Source organism: Melozone crissalis, unplaced genomic scaffold, assembly GCF_028551555.1.
Source record: "Melozone crissalis strain CALT ecotype California unplaced genomic scaffold, PUWL_Pcris_2 ptg000245l_1, whole genome shotgun sequence".
Classification (NCBI taxonomy): domain Eukaryota; kingdom Metazoa; phylum Chordata; class Aves; order Passeriformes; family Passerellidae; genus Melozone; species Melozone crissalis.
Genome location: NW_026536004.1, coordinates 42062 through 60527, shown reverse-complemented (window position 1 = coordinate 60527; position 18466 = coordinate 42062).

The following is an 18466-nucleotide window of genomic DNA, read 5'->3' as shown; positions in this document are numbered from 1 at the left end:
TGCTTACTCCTATGGAAGTCAAAGAAATCTCTATACACCGTGACTTTTAATTAGTTCTTTTTAATCCATTAATATTCATTACTGGGTATAAATCTGTAACTATAATAGAATTTAAGAGCCTGATTCTGCAAATTCTATTTGGGTGATCCATGGAACTGATCTATCATTTGCCTAAAATTAAATCCATCTTGTGTATTTGCAAGATCAGGCTTTGGAGTTTGTAGGAAAACATCAGAAAGAGATTCTTGTTCTAATACTCATTGACTTCAGTGGAGCGAGAAATTCACCTATACAATACATTAGCTAATTGGAACTATTTTTTCCAAGAAAAGTAGATAATGTAAGTAGTGTTTTGGTGCATTAGTTTTTTATTTCTATTATATAATATGCTGTCATTAATTGCTTCCTTTTTCTTGGAATGTATTCAGTATATGTCAGAAGAGTTGACAATGCATCACAGATAAGCTCAGACTCATGAGAACATAATGCCTTGATTTCTTCTTGTCATGTACCAGTAGAAGGGGACAATACTCATTGGGTGGCTGGATATGTGCATAAATTAGTGTTTGTCTATTAATATAATGTAGCTGATCTGTGTGAAACTTTCTTCTGAATTTATGGAACATAATCTTTCCTAGAAAAGTAATTTTTCTTGTGTCAGGCTGCTGCACTAACCCTCACTATATACATGTTTATTATTAGCTTAAAGAACCCCTACATATGCAGTTTAGAGATAGTGATAAATTCCTTATGGGTCTCTGAAATAACCTCCAGGCATGCAGTAGAGAATGCCAACCATTGCACAGTAATTCTGAAACTGTCTGTAAAAATCTCAGTGGAGATGGTGCTCTTTGCTGGGTGCTATAGGTACCTAGACTTCTTTATCTGAGTCCCATTGGCATTCTGTCACATTAAAATATGAAATTATTCTAGATTTTCTTGCCAGGAAAATAGTATTTCAAGATTGTGCCTCAGCATTTTAGCCCTGCCCAGGCTCTAAATTGCTGTTATCACTACCATGTTATTTTTGCGTTGAAATTGTTTTTCACGCTGAAGCCATGGATTTGATGAGGAGAAAGAAAAAATGGCACTGGATTGCTATCCTTTTTGTTTTAGCAACCATTCACAGTATGTTCTTGTGAAATTAAATAAATCCCTTATTTGCTAAAGATAATTAGACAAAACCACAAATACATCAGTCAGCTGCCGTGAAGCCTCGTGCTTGGGCCATTACAGAAGAGTTGCCTGAGCTCTGTGCTAAATAGTGCTGAAATTTTTCTCACTGATATTTGGATTGGAACATCTTGTTGTAGGTCTGGAGAGCTTTGTAAAACCTGCACAAGCGCTCCAAGTGTCCTGGAAAAACCTCGTTGCTTCAGTAGCAAAACAGGCCCAAAGATTTTGTTGTTTGGTCAGTGCCTGCTGGGGCTACTGTGGTCCCTGTGGGCAAAGGCTGTGCCGTCAGCTGGCCATGGATTCAAAATTTTGGGGTTTTCTGGTTTGCCTTTTATGGAGAAACAAAGAGGGGCTTGCTGCAGGTTGATGGTTGTGTTACATGGAGTACATTTATTCTTTGTAGCAGCTGCTCCCAGCCCTGTGGGTTGTTTGAGTGTCTGACAGAGGAGTTAAATCATCCCTGGGGTCTTGCACATTATCTTCTAGCTCACTGTGCATTTCAGTGCACTACTTAATTTTTATGAGCAAACTACATTTTTTGTCTTGCAGAGGGATAACATAAGCAGAGTGATTTTGATGGTGGCTCCACAAAAACTGTTCCATAACTGCTGTCTTAAAACTTTTGTAAGGTATAAAATAATCTGCTTTTAGAGGAGGGCAGTTCTTAAGGGCTAGAAGATGAAAATTCAAAAATACATCTGGCATCTAAAGCCAAATCTTGTCTTAGAGATGATATTATTTGTAGAAATCTAATCAGGATCTGTCTCGAGGAATCCTGAAATAAGGGCTTCTAGCTTTCAATATTTGTACAATGCATCACACACTTCCATGGGGGTTTTGTGCCACAGAGTAGTGACTAAATAGAGAGCTAGCCTAAAATAACTAAAAACATAAGGAAAGGAATGTTAAAGTATTTTTCCCCAGAAATGATTGTAATATTGTTATAATACATGTCTATGAGTGACATTATATTATCTATTGTTTATAATACATGTTTATGACTGACATTAAGCAGGCAGGGTATTTTTTTTGAAGTCTTCTGAGGAATTTAAAATGCATTCTGATTAATGTTCATACTTTGGCTTTTATGGAGCAATTAGAAAGCAAAAATTTTTAATCATGTTGTGTGATTTTTGTCTATGTGAAGCTATGTATTTTGATGGAATCCTAGCAATGTCTGTGTTATAAAAAAAAATAATTTAGGAGGACAGCTGAAACAAAATATTAACTGGGAAGTAGCCTTAAGGAAGCCCTTTGCAATGCAATTTTAATTTTTTTCTGTCTGAATTTTGCCATTACGTAAGTGAAATGAGGAAATTAACAAACAATTTTGTGTCTAAATCAATCTCTTCTGATGAAAATTCACTTAGTTGCAGTGGAATAACTTGTAATGATATTCTAAATCTTCATTAGTAATTTTGGTATAAAGAAGTGCAACACTCCGTTCTGAAGCCTACTCTATAATATGCCTATTAAAAGTTTCAGGAAAAAATTATTTTTATTTCTAGATTAAACACAAGTTCCAAGAAATCCTTTGGTCCATTTAAAAAAAAGCATGAAATGCACTGAACATCCACCAGTGTAATAAAGAAAGGAATTGCATTGAAAACTATGCAGCAAAATTACTTGTGTGAGTTAATGTATGTAATCACTTAACAATCTTATACGTACATTGTGCCAGTTGGTTATGTTGTAAACTTGAAACTATTGATATTTATATTTATGCTCTTTTTTATTATAAAGAACTGCGCTGTATAGGTAGTGCCATGAGGCATGTTTGCATCTTGCTTTTCACTTCCTTGCAGCTTAAAAGCAGATGTTTACAGTGGAAATGCTTTAAAGTAATTTGCTGTTCTCGAAAACACAAACTTACCTTGTATATTGTGTGTTTACAAAAAAAAATCATACAAATGCTTTTTTAGAGAGAAAAAAATCACAGATTTCAGTCCTTAAAACACTGGGGTTTTCCCTTAGCCGTACAACACCTCAACTGTTGTGCTGCCAAGCATTTGGCTTGCACTCTGCAGGACTCAAACATTTATTTTCTCTTTCTTTCATAGCATCTGCTGAATAAGTAATATAACAGCCGTGACTATCAGCATGATACTCACGATCCAAGTTAAAAACTTACATTTGCTCAGATATGAGCAAATACTTCAGGATAAATGAACTGTAAGACACTTGTGAACCAGCGTCTCCCTATTCCAAAGAGCTGAAACATAAGGCACAGGATTTGTGTGCTGGCTGGGAAAAAAGGTTACAGTTGGAGTCTGTGCTAACAGAGTGCCCTGGCCATGCCAGGTTCAGAGCAGTGAGAATTCAACCACGCTGCAGTGGTGTTTGGTTACTCCTTCCTTGCATGCAAAATGCCTTGAAAGTTTTCAGCACTTCTGTTTATGAATGGCCTGACTTTAAAACTTCTAAAATCCCAAATTACTTTGGTACTTGTTTTCCTTTTGTGTAGCTGTTCCTTGTGATGTTCCTGTCTTACATTCTGGAGCACACAGGGCTGTGTATCAGTAACATTAACAGGACCTCAGTCCGCAGCATGTGTGTGTCCAGAGAAACAAAGCACAACTATAGGAATTCAATGCTTTTTATATTTCAGGGTTTATCAGTTTTGTTTCATTGCTGTCTGTAAGCCATGTCCATTGTACACTATGTGTATATTTTTATTTAAATAAATTTAATGTTTATTTTTTATGTTTCTGACTTTTCTGTTCGTTATTCATTTTTCATTGTCATTGCGGTGGCGTTGCCCAGAGGGAGGATTGTCCATGCTGATGAGAGTGTGTTCCCTCCTGAAGCAGTTGGGGGAAGCCCACTCACAGGTCTCATCACCTCGGAGCAAGGATTTAAGAAAAGTTCTGAAATAACATTTAAAAGCCGGCAATGGGCAAAAATTTATAGTTCATATTCTTCTTAGTCTTACCATAACTTTCATCTCAGAACCAGGTGGGTCATGCATTTTCTAGTTCAAAGCAAACAAAACATTCCAGTGCCCATAAGGAGATCCCTTTCACATAACTGTTGATCTTTAATTCAGGTGGGATCAAGGCTTTTCGTAATGAAGACTTTTAAAAAGGTGATGTGTCATGCTTTGTCTGGTATCACATCTTCACCATCTCAGCAAATTATTTCCTTGGGAAATAATTATGGATTGCTTCTGTGCTGTTTTCTTGAGTTTCTGTTGAAATCCGGATTTATTATATGATCTCTCACCACAATGAAAGGTAAGTTCCCCATGGCTGGCTGAAATGTAGCAAACAGATCTTCTGTTCGGGTATATGATAAAATGTGGCTCATCTGTACTGTCAGTACTACGAGTAGAAGGTGGTTGCATAATTTAGTATCTCTGTTTATATGTTAGCATTTTTAGTTTTACTAAAATATATTTAGTGAGATTTTAACTACTTGCAGAGTTCTTGATAACCTTTAGAAAACACTGGGAATTGGTGCTTCTTTGGAAATAAATTAAAAAGCTGTTAGCATTCAGCTAACAGGAGCCTAGGAGTTTTGTCTCTTAGTAATAAAAGTGAAAGTATTTTTAAATTACTTTGTCTCACTTTGCATGTTTATGGATTTTATTTTCCTCGTAAACTGGGAGCCGCTTTCTTCTCACAACGATGTAAGACAGAAAAGGAGAAAGAACCTACAGCTGAAGTGAGATGATAGAATAATATGATAGCAAAAATATGTTTTCACTGATTCCCTTTCCAGTGTTACTTCAGAGCATGCTTGAGTATGTGACATAATATTTCTGAACCACAGTCTGCAGGGTTCCACACTGGGCTGACCATTGCTGCCTGTAACAGAATGTGTTCACAAATGCTGCTTCTGCTAGGCAAGAGCTTGATTTTGAGGGAAAAATGGTTGTTCCACTTTGCACATTCTGCCAACAGCAAGGGAAGAGGACAGTGCTCAGCTGAGGAGGTAAGGAGTGTAACAATGCATCAAGGTTTAATGCTTTTTTTATGATAGATAAAAATTGTAGTCACATCCAAAGGTTACAAAGCATTTTAGATAAAGAAAAGATAAAGAGAATTTTAGAGGTTGATTGCAAGTCCTAATGTGAATATAAATTACTTGCTTCTAAGTACTTTTAATTAAGTTTAAATAGGTTAATTATTTACACTGTTCAACGGGAATATTTGATACACATCAAGGTAATTTTCAGCAGGAATTAAAAACAACTCCCAAACTCACAAAATAACATCATCTAGTATAAATGAATACTTTTAATGACTACCTTTACCTCCTCATGATACACCACCTCCATGCTTTGTTGAAAGAAAGAATTAATTAAAAAAAATTAAATCAGGGTTTTTGCTTTTTTAATATCAGTATGGGAAATAGAAGTGATCATTTCATGGGTGGGAAGTAGTAGGTGTTAGCAGGTTTTTTGTGTGTGAATCCAGTTAGTGTACTTAGGTATAAAATACTGAGTAAGAGTTCAAAAAACAAAAAAGTGGAGCACCCAGTTTATATTTACATATTCAATGGCCCGGTTAATGGACATCAGCAGGGGAGATGTGATCCCACACTTTTTAAAAATCAACAGGAAAGCAGTGCACACTATGCAATTCCCTTTTGCATTAAACTTATTAAGTCAAATCAATTTTTACAAGCACATAGGCTAGAGTTCTGGAACTTAATTCCTTTTGATCTTCCGCCTGCTAAATTCTGCTTCCCATTGTGCTACCATGCAGTTTATTTTTAACAGATAATTTGTTTGGACACCATTAAAATGAAAATATGACAACTTCTAGTGCTACTAAGGCACTGAAATTCCTGTCAAGTTATTAATTGTCTGCACTCACACACACAAACAGACACGCAAACAGCCATTTGCACAAGGGAAAATTGTAGAGTTAAGAAAATATCGCTGCTATGTTCAAGAGCATGAAGCGCACAAAACACAGGATCCTGACTTTTGCAAAGCCAGCATTACAGAATACTCCCACTAATTTCTGTGCTTGAGGTGCAGCCCCCATACCTGTTAGGTGTCTGGAGAAGAAGACTGCTATGATGTGACAGGTTTTAAATGGAACATTTTGGGGCTGAGTCAATTGATTTTTCTTTTCATTACAATATGACATTAATTCAAAACTCTTTTCTATGATTAGTGTTCTGAAAGGCACATTTCCGAATTACGGATTCTTTTTTCAGCTGAGCACTGCTTAGTGTTAGGGAGAAGGGTGGATGCACCTTAGCTAAGAAGGGAACTGTGTGGATCAAATGGCCTTCAGATATTTTCATGGTTTGTGATTGCACTCATGGATCATAAATACTGTCATAATCCTGTGACCTACTAAATATGCTGGCCTTTTGTTTTGCTCTAGCACCTCCTATCTCCTTTTTAAGTTATGATCTAATTAGCAATTCATGATTTAATGAATAACCTACATAAGTAGATATGAGTTCATGTCCTCAAAGAAGATACTACAAAAGATAACCAGACACATGAGAAGTTCCTTCTATGGCTTAAATACTCTGGTGAGTCTCGATCTGAATCATCTCTGTGTCAATAAATCCCTGCCACTACCAGCAATATAGATCTATGACACCACAGGAAGCTTCTAGTACTTAGTTTTCCTCTGCCAGAATTTTGTTTTACAATCTAGCTTCCTGCTTTCATTGCTCATCTGGTAACTTGAGAAGTTGCAGCCCTCTTGCATGGTACTAAAAGCTTTATTCCACTTCAACAGTTTCCTCAATCATTTTCTCCCAGTGTACTGCTCAGTTCATGACTAGGTTTGACAGAAAATGTGTCATAATATCTCCCATTTCTCTAGTGTGTTATTGAAACAGCAAAATGAAGACTAATAGCAATTAAGGCAACTTAAATTCCAGATCAGCACACAAAGCAGATAGGAGAGTTTTATATCTATTCTTATTTGAGGCAGCTGGATGTTCATACTTATTTTCTTACTCTGTGCTTCCCTGCAGCAATCCATGTCCCAGGAGCTTGACCTTGGGATGCTGGCTGTATGTCAAACTCCTCTATCTCTTTGCCTGGTGTTTGCTACAGTTTTTATTGGCTGATAATCTTCATCCTCTTCCACTGTCTAGAAAAGGACATAAAACAAAAGGGAAAAAGGTGTAGTGCACAGTAATATGTATTTCTCTTCATAACAATGAGTGTATATATATATATAAATATATATATATATATATATATATATATATATTGTGCACCAGCGGGAATACAGACATAACACTTTTTGTCTCTCTACTTTATTCTACAGCAAATTACCATCACTGTAGTGATACATTCTTCAGCAGTGAAAATGGAACGGATCGCAGTTTTCTGAGTTGCTAACTGCATTGAGATTTTGCAAATGATGCAAGATGTAACACATTGCCATCACAGTTCTGAGACTGCAATCTGAATTTAATGCTGCCTTATTTCATTTAACCTGCTGGAGGAATTGTGATAAATTCCACATCAAAATGTTTTCCAAAAGAAAATTAAACCTTTGCATTTCTCTCATTGATAAATTAGCTATCATTAAGACTACCACATTTTAAAATGACATGTTCTTACTAAGATGGGTCTTTATTATAATTTCACACTTTTTAGTATGTTTATAGGTAGTTGATAACTTATTCACTTCCTTTTCCCTGTAAAGACTTTTATAACAAGTTATTTATATCTGAACTTACTATAACAAAGAGAACCAGAGAAACAATGGTCCAAATAGATGGATATGGGAAAAATTAGTTGTGCCGGTCTATGGCATGTCAGATCCTATTTCTTTATTCAATAGAGTTTCCTAGGACTTGAGACCAGAAGAAATAATGAACTCCTCCATGCTTCATAAAGTATGGCCAAATAACCCCATATACCTGAGAGCAATACAAATCCAAAGGTCATTGGATGTTCAGTCCTTCTCAGAGACTGTGACTGTGACTGATACCCACATGTGCATACAGACTCCTCAGGGGGATGCGGAGGAATCACTGCAAGCCTTCTCATGGGCTCTTCTTCACCAGAAGTGGGTATTTTATCCAGTACTGCCTAGTGAACCCAAAGCTATACAGCATGGGAAATGGGTGAAGCCTTTAGGTAAAGGAAGGAGCACTTGTGCAGCTTAGCTCATATCAGGGAAATTTCTCCCCATTGGCAGGAGGGATGATGAGGGGGACTCCATGATATCAGCAGGCTAATTAATTACTTTATTATACTATTATTCTATACTATATTACACTACATCTAAACTGAAACTGAACAAGAACTCCACGGAGCAAAATCTTGTGACTGTCTCCTGACCAACCATCCAGACTCAGCTTGCAAAGATTGGTAAAGAAAACAAAACACTCACACAAGAATCCTATTACCACATTCCTTCAGGTAAATAATCTTCCAACACATTCCACACGTTCACAAAACAACAGGAGCAGCACATGAGATAAGAACTGTTTTCCCTCTGTCCTTCTCCAGGAAAAAGCCTGAGAGAGATAATTGTCTCTCTCTGTTCAGAGAATGTGAATCCCACAAGTTCATGCTAGGTTCATGTCAGGTAGTCCTTAGTTTTAGGACAGGCAATTCAAAAACAGCAGGTTGAAATATATAATCAAGGATTTTATGTTAAAGTGGAGACTTGGTTTATATGTCACTTCTGTTGTCTATATTTAGTCTAATTGTCATTTACATTCCCAGGAGAAAAATGGCCACAGCCAGAAACATCATCAATCCAATTCTTTAAGGAATGTGTGACCTGTCCTCTAAAGATATTAGTCTTTATCTAAGTTAGGAAGGGACTAAATAGGGAGCTCTGAAAAGCAGTTTAAATTAGACACCTATAGCCTAAGTTAGGATTTCTGAATCCTAGTCACAGCAGCTGCCAGCTGTCAGTGTTGTTCAGCTGAGGAAAGGAAAATAAAGCTGTTGTTAAAAAAATACAGAGAAGCCTAAGATGTGTTAGAAAAGCTTTTTCAAGAATGCTCAAGGTGTGGAAAAGCAAGATAAATGCTGTTTTAAGGAAGTGAACATGGGGTTGTCTCGATATGTCTGTACTATGTTGCCAGTCTGCCAAAATTCAGTACCAAAAATCCTTTTTAATAATCAAGCAGCGCATCTTGAATTTAGCCAGCAGCAACATTTACTCTGCAGTGACATTAAAAGTAAGTAATTTATGACTGTAGCCCTCAATCTATTTGCAGACAAGACTGTAATATTGAAAGCTGGCTATTGGTCAAATTGCTTATCTAGTTTTTTACTTGGTGAAAGGAAGTTTTGAAATGAAAGGTAAATAAAATACTTTTCAGCTACATGTAGGGGCTTAGTGTGCTCTCTCTCTCTCTCTGGGCTAATTCAATAGCAAAGCCTGTGCTGAGCCATAAGGTCAATCTTTTTAACTTGGAAAGGTTAGAAATCATTGTTATTGAAAGCAAGGCTGACAGCACAGCAGGTATGGCCATCAGTGGAATACCTGGCAGCCCTGTGGCTGGAGCAGCAGTGGAAGGGGGATGCAAGACTGCTATTTCAAGGGAAAGAACCAACAGCCACATTGCTTTAAGCATCTGGATTGTGAGATTAGGCTGACAAATAAAGCAGCAGCTTGAATACCATATCCTGAATTCCTCTCTGCAGAGACGTGCTTCTCTGAGCTTGGAGGAAATGTAAGGAGTTGTTGCGACTTGCACTGAAATCACAGAATAATCACAGCAGTGCTGACAAAAAATTTGCTGGCAGTTTTCACATCTGCATGGCTATAAAAAGCAATGGCATTCAAATATACAGCAATACATTGGCTGCCCCAAATACCCCTTGGTCTCCTCCTTGCCAAAATGGCTTCCCTTTGTCTTGAAGGAAGAAAGATAAATGGGGCGATTCTCTCTTCAGAAGTTGCTGCCTGTCAGTGGAATAGTGAATAGTCAGCACTTCCAAAAAAGCTCTTTTAATGGCACCTACTTCTCAGTCATTGCAACAGAATTAGCTACTCAAACAGACGGGTCTAGCAATCATTCCAAACAAAATCAATTCTCCTTGGGAATATTAAACATCTTGGGACTGTAGAAGGGTTGGGTTTCGTAGAGGTAGGGTTGGGGTTTTTGTTTCTCTGGCAGCCCTTCAAGACACATTTCAGGTGTAACCACTAACGAAAGCAGCCCTGAGTGTAAACCCTCTGACAGGGGGAACAACAGATCTCCTTGGGTCTGGGGCCAGAGGAAGCACCACCATGGAGAAAAATCGTCAGTTGAAGCACTTCCCTCAATTCCTCACAGAGACACTTCCCTCAATTCCTCACAGAGACATTCTTCATCATCAGCATCACACATGGGCAGGCAGGAGTGTTGTTAACATCCAGAAAACCAGCGTGTTTGGTGAATCTTGGTAAGTTAATTTCCAGGGAGGGTTTTCCAGAGTTCTGTGTTACTGTCCACGGTGGGGGCACCCTGCAGGCCAGCACAGGTGTCTGTGAGCCTCCTGCCACAGCTCCTCGGGGCTGTCTCACTGCAGGGACAGCAGAACCCTCTGGAAGGTGTGAGGGGGTCCTTTGGGAAACTCTGAAGAGTATCTTTGAGGAAGGCCGCTCTTCCAAATTGTGTCAGAGGCCTGTGGAGGGGCTGCAGGAGCCCTAGGGACACCCAGTGAGGCCAAGACAGGCGTGAGGCCTTCTCCTCGAGGAGCTGGTGTTGTGATGGTGGTTTTCCTCCTGAGGAAGCTGCCATTGATCAGCCAGTTGAGGCAAATCCTCCACTAAGCAAAGGCTCCATCTTGACAGGCTGAGCTGAACAGGAGATCCATTTAAAAAAGGAAGAAAATAAAAAGGAAAGAAATCAGCTCTCTCAAGTGAAACTTGTTGCACAGGGTCTTCCCACTACTGCTGTGGTGAGTATTTGGAGAGAAGACAACAGGCTCCCCTCAGAGCCATGGCAAGGTCAGGATGGGGTCCCTGAGGGGATTGTGCTGTGCCCATGGCCTCAGAGCATAGATCATTTCAGCAGGGAATTGCTATTTCCAAGAGGGATTGCATCAGACCTGCTTGTGCAGCACAGCCAGGGATGGCAACTCTGCGAGGAAAAATCAGGACCTTCACAACTTCAGAATCCTTTATTTTGTAACCTAGTAGCATGTGAAAGGGAGTACCTTTAATTCTCTTTCTGTTTTAAAAATCCACTTGCAGAATGTAAAAGAGCATTCGAAAGCAAGCTGCCTGTTTGTTCTCTGCCTTTTCCTTGACTGCTTCCTTTTCAGAGGAGGGCAGTGCTGCTCGTCTGTCTGTCCTCTCTGCTCCAGCAGTGGCTCTGTAAGGGGAATTCGGATGGCTTGTGCTGAATCTTTGCTGTTCTGCCATCTGAAAGCACAGCCCACTCTGATGGCCTGTGCTGAATCTTTGCTGTTCTGCCATCTGAAAGCACAGCCCACTCTGATGGCCTGTGCTGAATCTTTGCTATTCTGCATCTGAAAGCACAGCCCACTCTGATGGCCTGTTCTGAATCTTTGCTGTTCTGCCATCTGAAAGCACACCCCACTCTGATGGCCTGTGCTGAATCTTTGCTGTTCTGCCATCTGAAAGCACAGCCCACTCTGATGGCTTGTGCTGAATCTTTGCTATTCTGCATCTGAAAGCACAGCCCACTCTGATGGCCTGTGCTGAATCTTTGCTGTTCTGCCATCTGAAAGCACAGCCCACTCTGATGGCCTGTGCTGAATCTTTGCTGTTCTGCCATCTGAAAGTACACCCCACTCTTTCCCCCAAGTGCTGCAGCAGAGCTGAGGTACCAGGTGGGTCTGTGTGCTGCACAGAGGAACTTGAGGGGAAGAAAGATTTTTTCCCATGAGGATTCTCATTTGACCTTATGACATTGCCCCCAGCATATGATTTAGGAGGACAACTCCAACCATTTCACTAAGATCAAACCATTTGGGAAAGAGACAGTAATGGGAGGAGTTAAAAATAAATTTCCTTTTGCTTTTCCGAACCAGCTATCTGAAATCATATTGAACCCTTTTCTAGTGCCTTAATAATAGCAAAATCCTTGGTGATACTTTGAGAGGTAACACCTCTATTTAGATTATTTTGTTTTATACATGCCTTTTTATTATTATTTCATTTCAGAAAGATTCAATTTGTGACTATGCTGGGTATTTTGCACCTGTGGTTTTGTTTAAAAATATCTTCTTTCCCTTGGAATCAAACAGATTTTATATTTCCTCTTCCTAAGTTCAGCATTGGAAGATTTCAAACTGCTGTCATTTGGAACTGATTGCTAATAAATCTTTATTGAAAACTATAACAGTGAGATAAATAAAGTTTACTCTTCTCTTATACTTGTGATAGTACTTAGAATTAGTTTTATACTCTCCAACAGTTTTCTTTTAAGTGAAGAGTGCAACTTTAAAGAAGCACATTTTCACTGTCGGGTTTGGGTTTTTTTCATTCTGGGGTATGTTATATTTCTCAGCAGGTTTTACAGGAAAAGTAGCAGCTGAAATATCAGTGGAATTACTGCTTAATTACTTCAGCTTTATGAATAAGCCAGCACAGACTTTTTAGCTTTGTTGGAAGAGAAGCCTCATCACCTGTATTTCATAGGTCACTGGAAAAACCAAGATTGGCACGGAGTTTACAAGTGCCCGCTTCTTACTCTCGGGCTGGATTCAGCTCCTGCAGTTCTCGTGGACATTGATGGTCCTTTCACATTATGATGGCAGAAATCCAGCAAGAACTGACTATGTGTGAGTGTGTGAATGCCATTTTGGTGCTGCATTGGGTTCCTTGGACTGAAGGTGACTGAGGGGTCCCTGAGCAGTAAAAATGTTTGTCCTCCCACCTTCAGCCTCCTTGTCCTGCAAGGCAGGTATTCCAATATCCTGCTTGGTGCTGCCTTGGGGGCCACCGGTGTGGAAGCACAACCATTTGTATGCCAAAAGTGTTTTGAAGGAAGCATTCTTGACAATAATTTCCTCATACACACTGTGTTTTCTTGCATCTAAATCATTATTTCGTGCCACTGAAGGGGGATGGAGGAGGAATATTAAGTACAATAAAATTGCTGCCTCTGTGAGGCAGGGCGGGACACGGCTGTGCTTGAATTCTTGATGAATGAGGTCATTTATGGGCTTCCCCACACAGAAGGGATCTGCTCAACACTTTCTTCTGACACATGGTTCCCATATGAAGAGATTATATACCACATTAAGGAATGCGTAATTTGTGATCTCTTCAAAGAATATTCCAGGAAAGGTGAGGGAGAATCCGATACTGCTGAAGGTGTATTTAAAGCCTCTGCCAACAAGATCATCCTAAGGATTAGAGATTTTCTTAGTCATTTTGCTTTCAGTGCTGCTGACATTTCTAAATAAGAGGCTGACAGTAAACTAATTCAGAATGAGTTCATGCCTTCAGGCTTTTATCATGCTATAGACACAGCAGTTTCCATAGGAAAAAAAAGGCAGTGCAGAGGATAGGGTGTGGAAGGCTTTGCTTGAGTCAACATTTCTCATGTCAGCAGTGTTTTAGATTTCCTGTTGTAAAGGATCTTTCAACTTCAACAGATACCAGATGCTTTTTTTCTTCATCTTTTTCTTAATCCCAAGTTGCCAGCAGCCGTTGTAGAAATAAAAAATTCTGTCTGGTTCTGCAGATGCGTGCGTGACTTTTAATTAACCCAGTGAACACATATAGATCCAATTTGCTGTATCCATTCATCTGTACTTGAATTAGGGTAAGGGATGTCTTCAGTGCTGTAATGTAGTAAAGTTTATTTTTAATTAACCTGCTTTGCACTTGTAAGTGAAAGCTAATTAGTACAGCTCATTCATTGTTTATATCTAGGAGCACTGGGAATAGTTTGATTTCTCTGCCTACTTGGTTCTGAGCCATAAATACACATCCACTACCTGCAACTTTCAGGTTTTTCACTGAACTGACACCAGTATTTGTAGGAGTTCATATTATATACCAACAAAGTTTTCTTAGGGCAGGATCCTGGAAAAGATTTCTGAATCTTTGTCCATGTTACCTCTAGCTCTTGCTAGTATGTGAATCGTGGATCTGAGTTTTGCAGATAGAACCAATTTTTATTCTCCTTAAGCAGCTGTGAATTATCCTTAAATAACTTCTCATTTTGGTGAGGGAGCATACTGAACCATAGAAAACTGGGGGCTTACAGAGCCCATCTCCCTCCTTTCACTCCTGAGTGATATTTAACCTGCTGGCACACCATTGAGATGTCAGACAGAAGGGAAAACAATGCATCCTTCCTCTGCCCCCCAAAAATCCAGTCAGATTTTCCCTGTGACTTCCAGTGTTTAATCTTGGAAAGATTTTCCTGATATCATCTGCCTGAATTTTCCTGGAATGCTGTGGACAGCGAATCTCTCAGGAAACAAATGAGCTACAGCAGAATGGCCTGGGCAAGATGTTGGAGGGGAAAATGTATCACTGGAGGTCATATTCCATGTTGCTACACAGATGCCCAAAGCTAAAAAAATATATTGCAAACTCTGGTTTTCTGGGGGATAAGTGGAGAAAGACTGGGCCAGGGTGTATTCTGAGCTTACTGGCTCCCTAAAGGGAGTAAACAATGGCAACAAAAATACCCCTGGTGTTCTATAGCTGCTGTCAGCTGGAGCTGCTGAAAAGGTATCTGCTAATGGTGCACACTGCTAAATGTTTTATTTCCTGACAGCTTTTCTGAATAAACAATTTAAGTTGGATTTTGTTTTAAATGTGATCCTGCTGCATTCTTTATGTGGTTTTTTTATTACTCCTCAGTGCATAAGCCCTATAATCAGCAAATGGCAATGTTTCCTTGTAGAATGCAAGTGCAACTTCTTCTGTGGATGCCCCTGATTCCCCCTCCCTGTTGGTCTGCACTGAGGGAGGTCAGTGCGTAAACCTAGCACGGCACAAAGCAATCAAGGCATTTTTAGCACCCGTGCATGCCAGAGAAAAGAAATCAGATCCCAGGACAGGACGAAATAGGAGCCTACCAGCTTGTCAGAGCAGCGAGTTGTTGGTGGAACAAAACTTCCCTCACCAGTTATGTTGTTAATGTGAGTGCAAGCCTCAGCATGCTCACAGACAGAACCAGCTTCCTGATGCTGCTGAAAGTGTGATAGCTGATACGCTCTTGGCCTCAGGTGCCACATTCACTGTCAAACAAGCCCTCCCAAGCATTTATTCCTGCACAGGTTGTATTGCTGGACATGATTCAAAAAGTGCTTTAACTAACACAGACAGCCTTTTTAAAGGCTGTGACAGATCCTCGTTATAAGCCACTTTTGTTTCAAATCAGTAAAACAAAAAAAAAAAAAAAAACAGGCAAAAGCAGAACAGTTTTCAATGAAGTAGGAGTTTCTATACAGGGAATCCTCTGCTCTATTTAATTCTTGTTTCAGATTTTCTTCTGGTGGACAAATGTATAAGTGACCTTATTGAATAAAATCTGCATACAAATTTGGTAAAGGCAACAAGATCTAAACTTTTACTTTAATAGCTGAAAAGTGAACTTATCATGCCTTTCAATGACTTTCCTTGGGAGTAAGGATGGGAAGAGTGACCAGCAGAGATCAAACCACACAATAAGATAAATGGTTAAATATTTTTAGTTAAGAAACACTGTCTTTGAAGATTCTATGCATTAACAATCAAGTCTTAGTGGCCTGTATGGAATGGAGAGCATTATCAAAGATTATGTGGGGACCTGTGTCCAGACAGTCTTTAGAATGTCAGTACATTCCACCTGACTAAGCAGAACCATTGGATACTGCTCTGCAGTGCTGCTGTTATTGCAGCAATGACAAACTTTCTTTTATTAGTGCTGTCCAAAGGTAAAAAGGAAAGGTAAGGGTATATATGACAAGTGCATTCTCTTGACTGTTTTCTTCCTGCCTCCCCACACCCTTAGTGATTTAGCAGAATTCTAGTAAGAGGGAAGAAGATAAGAAAGGTGATTGGAAAAGGACTCTGTCTTTATGAGACGCTAATGTGTGCTTTAGGAAATCACCTGCCAGCAGGGAAAGTTTTTCACTTGGGCAACTAATGCTTTTGTGCAGTGAGGGTGCCACGTTTTGACAATTTGTAATGTCAGTGCTGTCTTTGGGACCTTTTACTCCACTTGATTTCCCACAGTGTTTTGTGTTCTGTGTCAGCTGCAGCTTCATTGAGTCATAGAGTGCTCTGGGTTGGAAGGGGACCTTAAAGACCATCTTCTCCCAATCCCTGTGCCACGGGCAAGGACATCTATTTTACTAGACCAGGCTGCTTGCAGTCCCATCCAATCCTCAGGGCAGCATTTTCTGTCTTTTATCAGCTGCAAATCCTGGCTTTTCATTTGCCATATAGAATTTTCCCTTTAATTTATTTTTCTGGAACTAGGATTTTTATTGAGAGTATGGTGTAATTTCTCAGGAGTCAAATAAGCAAATTCAGAAATCACAGAATCTGTGGACATAGAGATTCTGCTAATGTAAGCCATAGCCAAACCTCTGGAGATATATGAGATAACTGGCTACACGATGGTCAATCAAGTTTGATACAAGTGTCTGTGGAATCCACATAAGGGAACTATTGTAAAAAATCCCTCTCTCTGTAGCTAGGTCTGAGCAGTGCCCAGCTGGAAACTCTTTGGTTCTGAGTTTCAGATGTGCCAGCATTCAATAAACCATTGTGTGAACTCCAGAGGAATATTCCGCCATTCTTCCCCTAAGATAAGTCAGACACTTTAATTTGTATTGTGATAACTCCTGCTGACACTGCTCAGAAATTAAGATCTTTCTTTGCATTCCAAATGAAAATTAAGCTCACTGAAGAGAGACCCCTTGTACCAAAATGCCTGCAGAAATGATACTAAAACAAAATGGATTTTCAGGCCAGGTTTGAAGTTTGGTCAAAATATCCAAAACTGGGATGATCTTCTTTTCCAGTCTGCCTTGACGTTTTGTGATAAAAGGAAATATTGCAATTCTTCTGTAAGTTTTTGTTTTCAAAACATTTGTTTTGAAAGTGACACATATTAGATTTAACCTCTCAAAACCGCTTCCCTAATCTGTGAGTTGGGAATTGAAGGAATTTGGGGTTTTTTTATATAACCATGGTAATGAGTCCATGGCAAAGACCACCACCCTGCCTGTGTATGACTTTCTGTCTAGCCACAAGCCAAACTAATTGGTAATTGTTTGACAGGCACTTTCTTTGGTATCACAGAGCTTTCCACTTCTTTTTAAAGCACTTACAGGGTGGATTTCCACAGTGAAGAGACTGACTAGATGTAAAAATTCCCAGAAAGAGCATAAATAACCCAAATAACTAATACTGCTGAATTTTCCCTGCCCATTCCCTTAAAATTTTTTGAAAGGTAAAAAAAGATTAAAAAACTACAGAGAATTGGTGTGACATAAGTACACCAAATTCAGGAGTCCTTTCATCAGAGTGAGGTGATGACTTTTCCGTGCAGGAAAGGATGATTTCAGGATAAATTTGAGAGTGTCTCCATCAAAGAGCACCAAACTGTGTAAACCAGGATTGGGCTGTGAGATGCCAACTGTAACTTGTACGAAGTGAAATACACAAAGTGTGGTAATTGTCTTTATAATTTAACTCCATTTTTAATAGTTTTCCTGAAACTACTATGAAAGAAGCTCAGAATTGAATTGTTCTTACTAATTGTTCTGACATAAACCAAACTTGTATCATGTACTCCCAACTGTATATGGATTTACTATTATTGTGTCATTTCTTTATTGCAGTATTCTCTGAGGTTTTCAGGTGGAGACTTAATAAAAATAATTAAATAGTGCTGCCCATAGCAAACAATAATAATAAAGAATCAGGTTAATCCACAAATATACTCAGCATACTAAAAAGGAAAACTATCCAAGGAGTAATCGTGGTCCTAATACCAAATTAATCCTCTTGAAATAATAAGCTTTTCAGTCTGAGCTGAAAATGCAGTGCCTGAGTGCAGCTTGAGACCTTCCATGAGCTCTAAGGAGTACAGGCAGGAATTAGAGACTCTGAGAGTGTCAGAGTGCAGATGTCCTAGGGCTGGCTGTGGCCTCATGTCGAGCTGACAGTAAGTGCTGTCAGAGCTGGCCTTCACTCCAGTAACACTGCCTTTCCATGCCAGTTATAAAACAATAATTGCTTTTCCACCCCACAGACAATGCCAGCAGAAAAGACATGGTGGATATTAAAATATCCCGTTTAAATTCCAGCTCTGGATATTTCTGTGGTTGAAATAACACTCCTCATGGAGTTTCCTCCATCTCTACCCAGCCTGTCTAAACCAAAAAGGAAACAGAGCTTCAAGGGGAAAGAATAAAAAAGGTGGA